Genomic DNA, 10,884 nt, shown 5'->3' on the forward strand with positions numbered 1-10,884 from the left:
CAATATCTGAAAAGTTTACAGCACCACTTCTGCCACTTTTTTCAATTACCTCTTTCTCATAGTGCCTTATTGACTTATTTCCCTTAGTTATTTTTATCTGTTAAACACTTTCCTTGAAAATTATATGAGCAAATGTCACTGTAGCCAGGTCAAACTTAGGTGGTTTCTACAAAAGACTTTTCTCTTTGTGCAACTGGGCTTTGATGATGCAAAGTAATTTTTAGTTTGAGGTTATTTAGCCAACATAGGTAGTTTGAGCTCACTTGCATAAGAGTGAGAATATAGTTATAGTCACTCAAGGGAGAGTTTTATTTTATCCTGCAGTCAGTGCCCAGGAATGAGACAGGCAGTTGTTTTTGATGTTTTCTGAGTGAAAGATTGGGACGGGGGAAGGAAGCTTATTTTCATTTATCTGTACATTTTCAATCTAGCTCTCTGTGCTCTGAGTGTTTAGAGCAGAGGCAAATCCTGGGTTCATCTTGCTTTTTAATGACATTAAATTCTCAACTAACAAATGTTCAGTTCCACTGGGTAGGACAAAATGTTCAAGGGCAAAGTATTTGAGGGCAGGTAGGCTTCAGTGGTTTCACCAGATTCTTATATTCACTTGGTTCATATAATCATTATTTTCAGTTTTTTATATAGCAATGAACTGACTTTGACTATTTGAGTCCCCTTTCCCCCCACCCCCCAAACTCTTATGTTGAAATCCTAACCCCCAGTGTAATGGTATTAACAGGTAGAGCCTTTGGATAGAGCCCTCAGGAATGGAATTAGTGCCCTTATGGTGAAGCCCAGAGAAGTTTGTCCACCCCTTTCATCATGAGAGAACACAGATAGACGATGTGGTCTATGTGGAAGGGAGCCCTCACCAGACACCAAGGCTGTGTGTGCTTTGATCTCGGATTTCCCAGCCTCCGGAGCTGTGAGAAATACTCTAAATGTTTGTTCGGAACTGTGAGAAATACTCTAAATGTTTGTTGCTCACAAGTCACATAGGCTGTGGCATTTTGTTATAGCACCTTGACAAACTAAGATCCGGCCCCAGGTACCTATGCTCTCCTATTTCTAGAATTTAACAAAGCATTTTTCTTTAACATTTAAGCTAAAAATTCTTACTATTTAATGGTGGTGTTAATTGATTTATATAATTGTTATTCTCCACTTAGATTTATACAGATTCTGTTTCATAGTTTTTCGCAACTGTGCTTATTTATTCTCTTTTTCTTTGTATTGATAGAAGTTTCTTTATTTCCTCCCATGTACCCATTTTTCTTTTTTCCTTCTGGGTTTGGCAGTTTTACTATTTATTTCTCTTTCTGATGAGTTCATTCTTTAACTGTAATAGGCATACCTGATGTAGAAACTGTGCTGTCAATCAACGTTTGTTTCCTCCACTAAAAAATACAAAATTTTAAAGAGCTGAACGCTGTTCCCTTACTCTCATCTTGTCATTATTTTCTCTATTACTCTAATTTTTAAAATATCCTAAATTAGCAGTATGATCATTATTTATTTATATAGTCAGTGCTTATTTGGATTTACCAAAGTATGCATTGCTATCTTACTTTTCCTTCTTCCTATATCTCAAATTATCTTTTAGGGATTTTTAAAAATTTCTTCCAGAAGTATATTTTTAGATAGCTCTTTTGATGAGTTCATCTTTATGTAAAAGTGTCTTTATTTTGTCCTAACTCTTGAAGTCTAAATTTAGAGTCTTTTTCTCTCAGCACATGAAAATATACCAACTGCTTTCTGGTTTTCTGGCTTGTGTTGTGGTTACTGAGAAACATGCTGTATGTCTAAATATTATTGCTTTCTAGAAAATTTATCCTTACCCTCAATTTGCTTTTAATTTCTATTCTTGCATAAGATAATTCTATTAAGTTTACGAAGATCAACAACCCCTCTCCTTTCTGTGTTGTTTTGTTTGTTTATTTTCCTGGTGGCGATTTTCTCTTTTTCTATGTTTTCAAATTTGAGACTGTGGGCTAACATTTGGTAGCGTGCATAATTAGGCATCTATTTAAAATTTATTATGGATTGAAGTAGTGTCACGCCAGAGATATTTTTTCATTTTCTTTTTCATAAGGAATTTCAGTGTAGTAGAAACTTTCTATGGTAATAAGATTAAAAGATCCCTGTTCTGGCCTGTGATCATCAGTGCTTAGAGGAGGCTATTTATTCATCCAACCTGTGCTGTACTGAGACAGATAAACTTCCTCCAAGGAACTTTCCAGGAGAGAGTGGATTTTGGTGTTTTATTTATTTATTTATTTATTTTTTGCTAGCTCATCTTTGTAACAGACAGGGTAACCCCATATGAATCTTAGATTTCTCCTGAGGGTTTATAATTCCCTGTGGCCTATTATCTCATGAACTTTTAGGTGTGAAAGTTTCTTGCTTAGTAAGACCAACAACCCTCATCTTTCTCTCCTTCCCCACACCACCACGGGGCTTCTCTTCTGAGGCTTCACTTCCAGAGTTCCTCTTACTTTTTGCTTTCTAGTCTACCCTCTCACTTTCTTATATGCTCATCTATACATTTCATCCTTTTCTAGCTCGTTTACAGAGAAAACATTTTCAGGTGTTCTCCTCTGTTACAGTGCTGGAGGTAGAGGTCTCCCCTACTATTTTCTGTGGGGTTCAAAAGTTACATCCTTGGTGATTTCTTTATCCTTATTCTATGTATCACAGAACTTCATAAGTTTACCACAGCATATTATTCACCATTTCTGATTAATCTTTGTCTCCTGCACAGTGTACTCAGCTCCCTCATGGGAAGAAAGACGTGTATCACTCACGATCGTCAAGAGGTTAGCAGTGATTCAGGCACAAAGTTTATGTATGTTTAGTAAATATTTGATGAATGAGAGAATAAATGTGAGAACTTATAGGACAATGAAAATTACCATATACCACTCAGGTGTTGCAATATGGACTCTGTAATGTAAGAAGAAGAAAAGTGGAGTTGATTTTAGAACAGAAAAAAATAGCAAAAGGAAAGATTTACTGTTCCCCTGTAAGTGTTGGAGAGAAAAAAGAGTAGGGACTTTGATGGTTAGCTTTATAAAATATCATGTGATTTTGAAAAACTTGCTAATCCTCTACTATTTCTTTTATTTTTGTTTTTTGACAGGTAATAAAAATAAATATTTGGTAAAATTAAGATGAGGACTAAAGGAAAGAAAGAACATAAAATGGAATCTAACACATAGTCTGAATTTACTAATAACCATGGTCCTTCTTCACCTGAAAAACTGAGAGAGAGGTTAATTAGATTTAAAAAAAAAAAAAATAGACTCAGCTTTAGGTAACCCCTCCAGCGGATAAAGACAGACAAGAGTCAGCCACTGAGCTCGAGGGTGACTTGTCAGCTTCCGTGGCTGACTTGCATGGGCCCCAGGCTCTATCCAGGCATTCTATCTTGAGGTGGTTGTGGGTTAGGGGCCATTTAAATCTTTCCTGACCTGTGAGTCTGGACTAATTGCACTTCACCAGGGAGAGGAGAAAGGGTACTTTGGAGCTTTCTTTTTTCTCTTAACTGGCTGAAAGACTTGCTCTACATTAAAATGTGTTACTTAGTCTGTATCAGGAACATAAATTACTTCTCACATTAGCAATAATCAGCTCAGAGTTGCACTATCTTAATGAGGCATCTTGATAATGCAGTGCTGTACCTGTCCTCCCTAAGGAGAAAAATCAGTCTTCTGGCTATGTAGGTTCCTACAAATTCAGTGTTGCCATTGATCATGAACCTCCTTCCAGAGAGCAGAGAGGAGTCATTCCAGGTGAATTATGAGGAGTAGAAGAAAGGAAAAAAGAGAACCTTTTAAAAAATCTACTTAAATTAAGATTTTAATATCTCTTCACATGGTAAATTGAATCCCAAAGTCCCTACTGTTAATACAGTTAATAATTTAAAAGAGGCATGATTTAGCAGTGATATTAAAGCTCACAAAACATTTTCTCTGGCCACAGAACTGTCTTTATACAGACACAAAGCAGAAGGCTACTTACATGATATGACTTAAAGGATGTTAGGAACTATCCTTCCTCCAAAAACATTACCTCTATTTACTTTCAGGGCTGTTGTTGTCTCCTACTTTGAAAATGCAGACATCTCCAACATAATGAATTAGTAACTCTGGGATAATAATTGTGTCTAAATTAGGTTGCATTTTCTAGGTGGCCCAGATTAAATAACCCTGAAATATTTGCATCCACTTCCCAGGCATTCATTTCATCCTTTTCCTATTGGACAACAGCCAATCAGAAGCTACCTGGATGTTTACTTAGCATCATACACTAACGCACACATAATATATAATTTGCTCCCTCTTTAAACCAGGGTGGGTGCTTCACTAGTGAGAGAACAGTATTCCTCAGCTCAAAGCTGTGTTTGAGCCTTCACATCTGTACAGAACATAATCCAAGGGTCCTCTCTTCCTTCAATGACTGAGCAAAAGTGCTACCAAAGTCATTTTGTGTTCACAAAGGAAGCCATTCTAACAACCAAGCCAACATGTGACAAACTGTGGGGTCACAGGTGAACAAAATCTTCGTATACCACACTTACAATCCTAGATCTATGAGCCTGTAAGTTGGTTTGGGTTTCTGTTACTTGCCAATATACATATCTTAAAAGACACACCTTCTCCTCCATCTTTGGCTGTCAGTGAATAATGATTCTGTCCTGTTTTAGATTCCTAAAGCTGGAATAACCTCATTCCAATAGTATGCTGCAATGACTTTTAAAGGATGTTGGGATATGCATAAGAAAATTCCATAAAGGATAAGATACTAGTGGTCATTCTGAGGAATGGATAAATATTCTCTAGGTAGTTCAGGACATGAGGAAAGTATTCTTGCTAAGTAAGAAATGTAAAAAATAAACTCCTACTGTCAACAATGCCCCTCAATACAGCTAAATTGTTTTTTCTTACTTAGTCTCTAAATTCAAAACAGGTTTGCAGATTGAATTGCTTTGTCATCATAAGAATGTTTTTCTTTTTCATTTTTTTATTCAATAAAGAAGTTTCTACAAACAAGTGCTGCTGCATGGGCTAGTGCTTATGAAGCATTGTCTAGGTAAGAGACTGCTGCATTTGTAATATCCAAGAGGGCAAACACTTAAAAAGCTTTCGTTGATGGTGGAAAGTTAGTTATCTAAGGCAGAAGTTCAGGAGTTGATGATTGCAAACATTGATCTCATGTGACCTCACCTCCGAAAGCTCAGTGAATTTAAATCCTCTCTCTGGAGTACGAACAGCCTTTACGGGTATATAGGGGAGGGCGCTGCTTCCGAGACTCTGTGAAACTCATCCCATGGGCTTGACACAGCCCTCCTTGTTGTCCAGCTGTCACATGGGTCCTCGGCAGAACAATTTCTTCAGCTTCACGTTTGGGTTCCTTTCTGTAAGAACTCACATTTAGTCTCTGGGACCAGGCTAGGAAGCAGATACCATCATCACATTTTCTAAGTTTTCTCAGTTTCTCCAATTAGAGCCCACTTACATCTCCTCTTTCTCTTTAGCTTATGAATAAACATCTTCATGTAAATAAGCTCGTGCAAATAAATGAGGCCCATTCATCCAATTTCTTCTTACAGTTAGCTGGGACATTCGGTGACCTATTTTTTTCCTCTTAGTTGACATATAATAATTGTACATATTCGTGGGTAACAAAGTGATATTTTGACACTTTATATAGTGTATATAATGCATAATGATTATATCAGGGCAAATTAGCTCATCCATTACCACAAATATTTATCATTTCTTTGAGTTGGGGATATTAAAAATCTTCTCATCTAACTTTTTGAAAGCATATGATAAATTATTGTTAACTATTAATATATTCACTGTACAGTCCTATAGAGCACTAGAATTCATTCCTTTCATCTAGCTGTAATTTTGTATGTGGTAACCAACTTTTCTCTTTCCTTTCCTCCCCACCACCCTTTCTAGCCTTAAAACCTACAATTCTGTTCTCTACTTCTACATGCTCAACATCTTTATCTTCCATATATGAATGAAAACATGTGGTATGTATCTTTCTCTGCCTGACTTATTCCATTTAGTGTGCTGCCCTCCAGGTCATCTTTGTTGATGCAAATGACGGATTTCAGTGCTTTTTGTGGCTATATAGTATTCCATTGTGCATATATTACATATTTGCTTTATCCATTCATCTTTTCTCATGGTTGATCCTATAGGTTGATCTTATATCTTGGCTATTGTGAATAGTGCTTCAACAAACATGATGCAGATAGCTCTTTGATATCTGATTTTCTTTCATTTGGACAAATACCCAGTAGTGGGATTGTTGGTTCATATATTAATTCTATTTTTAGTTTTTTTTGAGGAAACTCTTTACTATTTTCCATATTGGCTGTACTAATTAATATTCCCACCAAAAGTGTATAAGATTTCCTTTTCTCTGCATTCTTACCAGGACTTGTTATTTTTTATCTTTTTGATACAATCAATATCACTGAGGTGAGATGATATTTCCTTGTGGTTTTGATTTGCATAATGATTAGTGATATGAAACATTTTTTCATATGTGAGAAAACACACTCAACAGCGTCCTTTCTAATTCACCTGTGAGAGTTTTAATTTGCTTATTTTATTAGTGTTGCTGGGAGAGGTTCCTTTGCTTTTGCCCACTTGGATTTCATATTCCTTGATTTTCAGTATCTCAAAACTTTTGTAATGACCCATGTATATTTTTTAAAAAATGTCTCTTCAGCCGGGCGCGGTGGCTCACGCCTGTAATCCCAGCACTGTGGGAGGCTGAGGAGGGAGAATCGCTTGAGCTCAGGAGTTCGAGACTCGCCTGAGCGACAGTGAGACCCTGACTCGTGAAAAAAATGGAAAAACCCAGCCGGGTGCCGGGGCGAGCGCCTGTAATCCCAGCGGCTTCCGGAGGCTGAGGCAGCGGGATGCCCGCAGCCCGAGTCTGAGGTTGTGGTGAGCTACCACGCCCACTGCACTCTGCTCAGGGGCATAGGGTGGGACCCTGTCTCAACAAAAAAAAAAAAAAAAAAACAAAAAAAAGTCTCTTCATGTCCTTTGCTCATTTTAAAATCAGATTATTAGTCTTTTTGTTGTTGAATGTGTTTTTCATATATTCTGGTTATCTGTCTCTTGTTGCATATATAGTTTGCAAATATTTTCTCCCATTTTATAGGTTGTCTCTTCATTCTGTTGATTGTTTCCTTTCTGTTCTTTCCTTTGTAGTTTAATATATATCCATTTGCCTATTTTTGGTTTTGTTGATTGTGATTTTGAAATCTTACCCATTTAACTACATTAATGTCCTGAAGCATTTATCCTATTTATTTGTTTATTTATTTATTGTTTAAGACAAAGTCTCACTCTGGTGCCCTGGGTAGAGTGAGATGGCCTCATAGCTCACAGCAACCTGAAACCTTTGGGCTTACATTATCCTCTTGCCTCAGCCTCCCAAGGAGCTGGGACTACAGGTGCCCACCATGATGCCAGCTAGTTTTTCTATTTTTAGTGAAGATGGGGTCTCACTCTTGATCAGGCTGGTCTTGAACTCTTGAGCTCAAGTGATCCACCTTCCCTGGACTCCCAGAGGCTAAGATTACAGGCGTGAGCCACCTATGTTTTCTTCTACTGTTTTATAGCTGTGGGTCTTAGGTTTAAGTCCTTAACACATTTTGAGTTGATTTTTGTATATGGTAAGACATAGGTGTATAGTTTCATACCTCTGCCTGTGATTATCTGGTTCTCCCAGCACTATTCTTTTTCCTTTTTGGTTGTTTTTATTTTTTATTTTTTTATTAAATCATAACTGTGTCCATTACTGCATTTATTGGATACAATGTGCTGATTTTATATGAAATTTGGAATGGTTACATTAAACTGGTTAACATAGCCTTCACCTCACTTAATTGTTATGTTAAGACATTTCCACTCTACTTTTAATAAATTTGACATGTACCCTTGCAATATGCACTATAAATGAGGTCCCCATATCTTTCTATAGACTGAAAACACATACAGCTGTGAAGTGCAAAGTAAAGTGACTTGTCCAAGTTCACAAAGTTAATGGTATGTTAACCAACTAGAACTTATGTTTTGTTTTTTTTTATTTTTTTATTTTTGAATTTGTTTTTTGTTTTTTAATTTTTTAAATTAAATCATAGCTGTGTGCATTAATGCGATCATGGGGCACCAAACACTGGTTTTATAGACCATTTGACACATTTTCATCACACTGGTTAACATAGCCTTCCTAAAATACTCATCATCTTTAATCATCAGAGAAATGCAAATCAAAACTACTTTGAGATATCATCTAACTTCAGTAAGATTAGCCCACATCACAAAATCCCAAGACCAGAGATGTTGGCGTGGATGTGGAGAAAAGGGAACACTTCTACACTGCTGGTGGGAATGCAAATTAATACACTCCTTTTGGAAAGATGTTTGGAGAACCCTTAGAGATCTAAAAATAGATCTGCCATTCAATCCTATAATTCCTCTACTAGGCATATACCCAGAAGACCAAAAATCACATTATAACAAAGATATTTGTACCAGAATGTTTATTGCAGCCCAATTCATAATTGCTAAGTCATGGAAAAAGCCCAAGTGCCCATCGATCCACGAATGGATTAATAAATTGTGGTATATGTACACCATGGAATATTATGCAGCCTTAAAGAAAGATGGAGACTTTATCTCTTTCATGTTTACATGGATGGAGCTGGAACACAGTCTTCTTAGTAAAGTATCTCAAGAACGGAAGAAAAGGTATCCAATGTACTCAGCCCTACTATGAAAGTAATTTATGGCTTTCACATGAAAGCTATAACCCAGTTATAACCTAAGCATATGGGGCAGGGGGAGAGGGAGGGGAGGGAGGGGAAGGAGGGAGGAGGATGGACGGAGGGAGGGTGATTGGTGGGATTACACCTACAGTGCATCTTACAAGGGTACATGTGAAACTTAGTAAATGTAGAATATAAATGTCTTAACACAATAACTAAGAAAATCCCAGCCCTGTTTATTGAAGATGAGGGCCTTTCCCTGCGATATATTTAATATAATTCAGTATTTAGATATTTAGCATTTATCCAGAGAAAGAGAATTGATATATCAGAGCCAAGAACATAGTAATATGATGTGTAGAATAATGCAAAATATTTAAATCAAATACATATTTGATTAAGAGTTAGATCCAAAGACCTTTAAGATAAAGTTAGAGCACTAAGCTGCAATTATACTCTGATGAATGTACCCTCAGTAACTTTCTACTGTTCAACATTTATTTAGTTACATAAATAAATCACATAAATAAAATTGAGATTGTAATTTAAAGATAGTCAATACTGGAACCTGAGTCTTTGTAAAGACGTTATTGGTCTGATCTGACATAGTAGCTCTTTGGTTCTACAACAATAACAACAAACAACGGACTTCCTGAGTCTGAGGCCACCTGAGTCACTAATGTCAAAAAGTTTTGGATGCAATTCCCATAAAATCAATAGACTCCTTCCTGTTCATTTGTGATTTAAAAACAGAACCTGGGATTTTAAGTTGGGCCCTCAAGTATTGAGAGACAAAAGCTTATTAGTCACAGATCTGGCATCAAAGCACATTTTAAAATGTAAGTCATTGCCTTCTTTGAAGTGAGAACACTAGATAAATGATATGCTAAAATATAGAAATTAATAACTTCTCAAATAGTTTCATCTTGTCTTAAAAAAAAGGCCCGTGATGGTTTTCTCATGTTGGGGTTTAGTAAGAGGAATAGAGAAAGAGTTTCTTTCAGAGGAAAGGAAATCTGGGCTAACAAAAGTACAATAGTCAAATTGTATAAGGTTAGTTTCTTATAGTTTCCTAGCTGCTAAATTGCATAGCTGCGATTGATCCCAGGTCTGTATAATTCCCAGTATCCCATACTGTAGGATAATATTTAGAAATAAACATATCCTACATCAAGCACACAAAGTGAACTCAGTGTGAGTTTAAAACAACTTGCTATTCTTTCAGAGGCTTAAGAGACCTGGGCCCCCCTGGGACGCAGAGTCAGCTTGCCTGGAGTTAAAATTTTACAAGCCAATTCTCTGAAGTTGTGCACCCCATGAAGCCTGAGATCAAAGGGCATGCTGCCATTCCTCAGAGATATGGGCCAGGGGGTTGACGTATGCTGCTGCAGCTCAAGATACCAAGTCGCAAGCACCTGGCTTCTGCTGCCACTGTGGAAAAGGCAAACATTGGACTAATAAATATAGATCTGTTAAGAATAAAGACGGCAAGCTCCTGCTGCCCAAGATAGAATTTGTTCCAGCACAGGATCCAAAAAACAGGGTGCAGGGCCCAGCTTGGGGCCCGATAATGAGCAATACGAGCACTCGAAGTCAATTTCCAGTGGACAATGGGGTAACACATGCACAGGTGAATCAGAACAACTAATTGAAATAGAGCCTGTGAAATTACATGTTCAGGATCTCTTTCATGCAACTCAAGGAAGTGTAGCTTTAGACATACCAATACTATCTAAGGAAGAAATCTTAGCTGAACAAAAGCCTAGAAAACTTCAGACTGGAATTTATGGCCCTATTCCACCAGACTCTGTGGGACTTATTTTAGGTAGAAGCAGTTCAACAATGGAAGGTTTAAACATACATCCTGGAATTATTGATTCTGATTTTCAAGGTTTTTGTGATTGCCTTTTTATACAGTTGTTTATGTGATCATAACGTTCAACTAAAAGGCATAAATTCATATCAAAATTTGATGAAATGCTTCTAACTAACTTCTGTAGTTTATAAATCGAAATCCTATAGGCATTGCCTTTTTGTAATAGAAAATGTGCTAGGCTTGAAGTGCAATGCTGAAAACC

This window comes from Nycticebus coucang, chromosome 6 (genome assembly GCF_027406575.1).
Source record: "Nycticebus coucang isolate mNycCou1 chromosome 6, mNycCou1.pri, whole genome shotgun sequence".
In the NCBI taxonomy this organism is placed as follows: domain Eukaryota; kingdom Metazoa; phylum Chordata; class Mammalia; order Primates; family Lorisidae; genus Nycticebus; species Nycticebus coucang.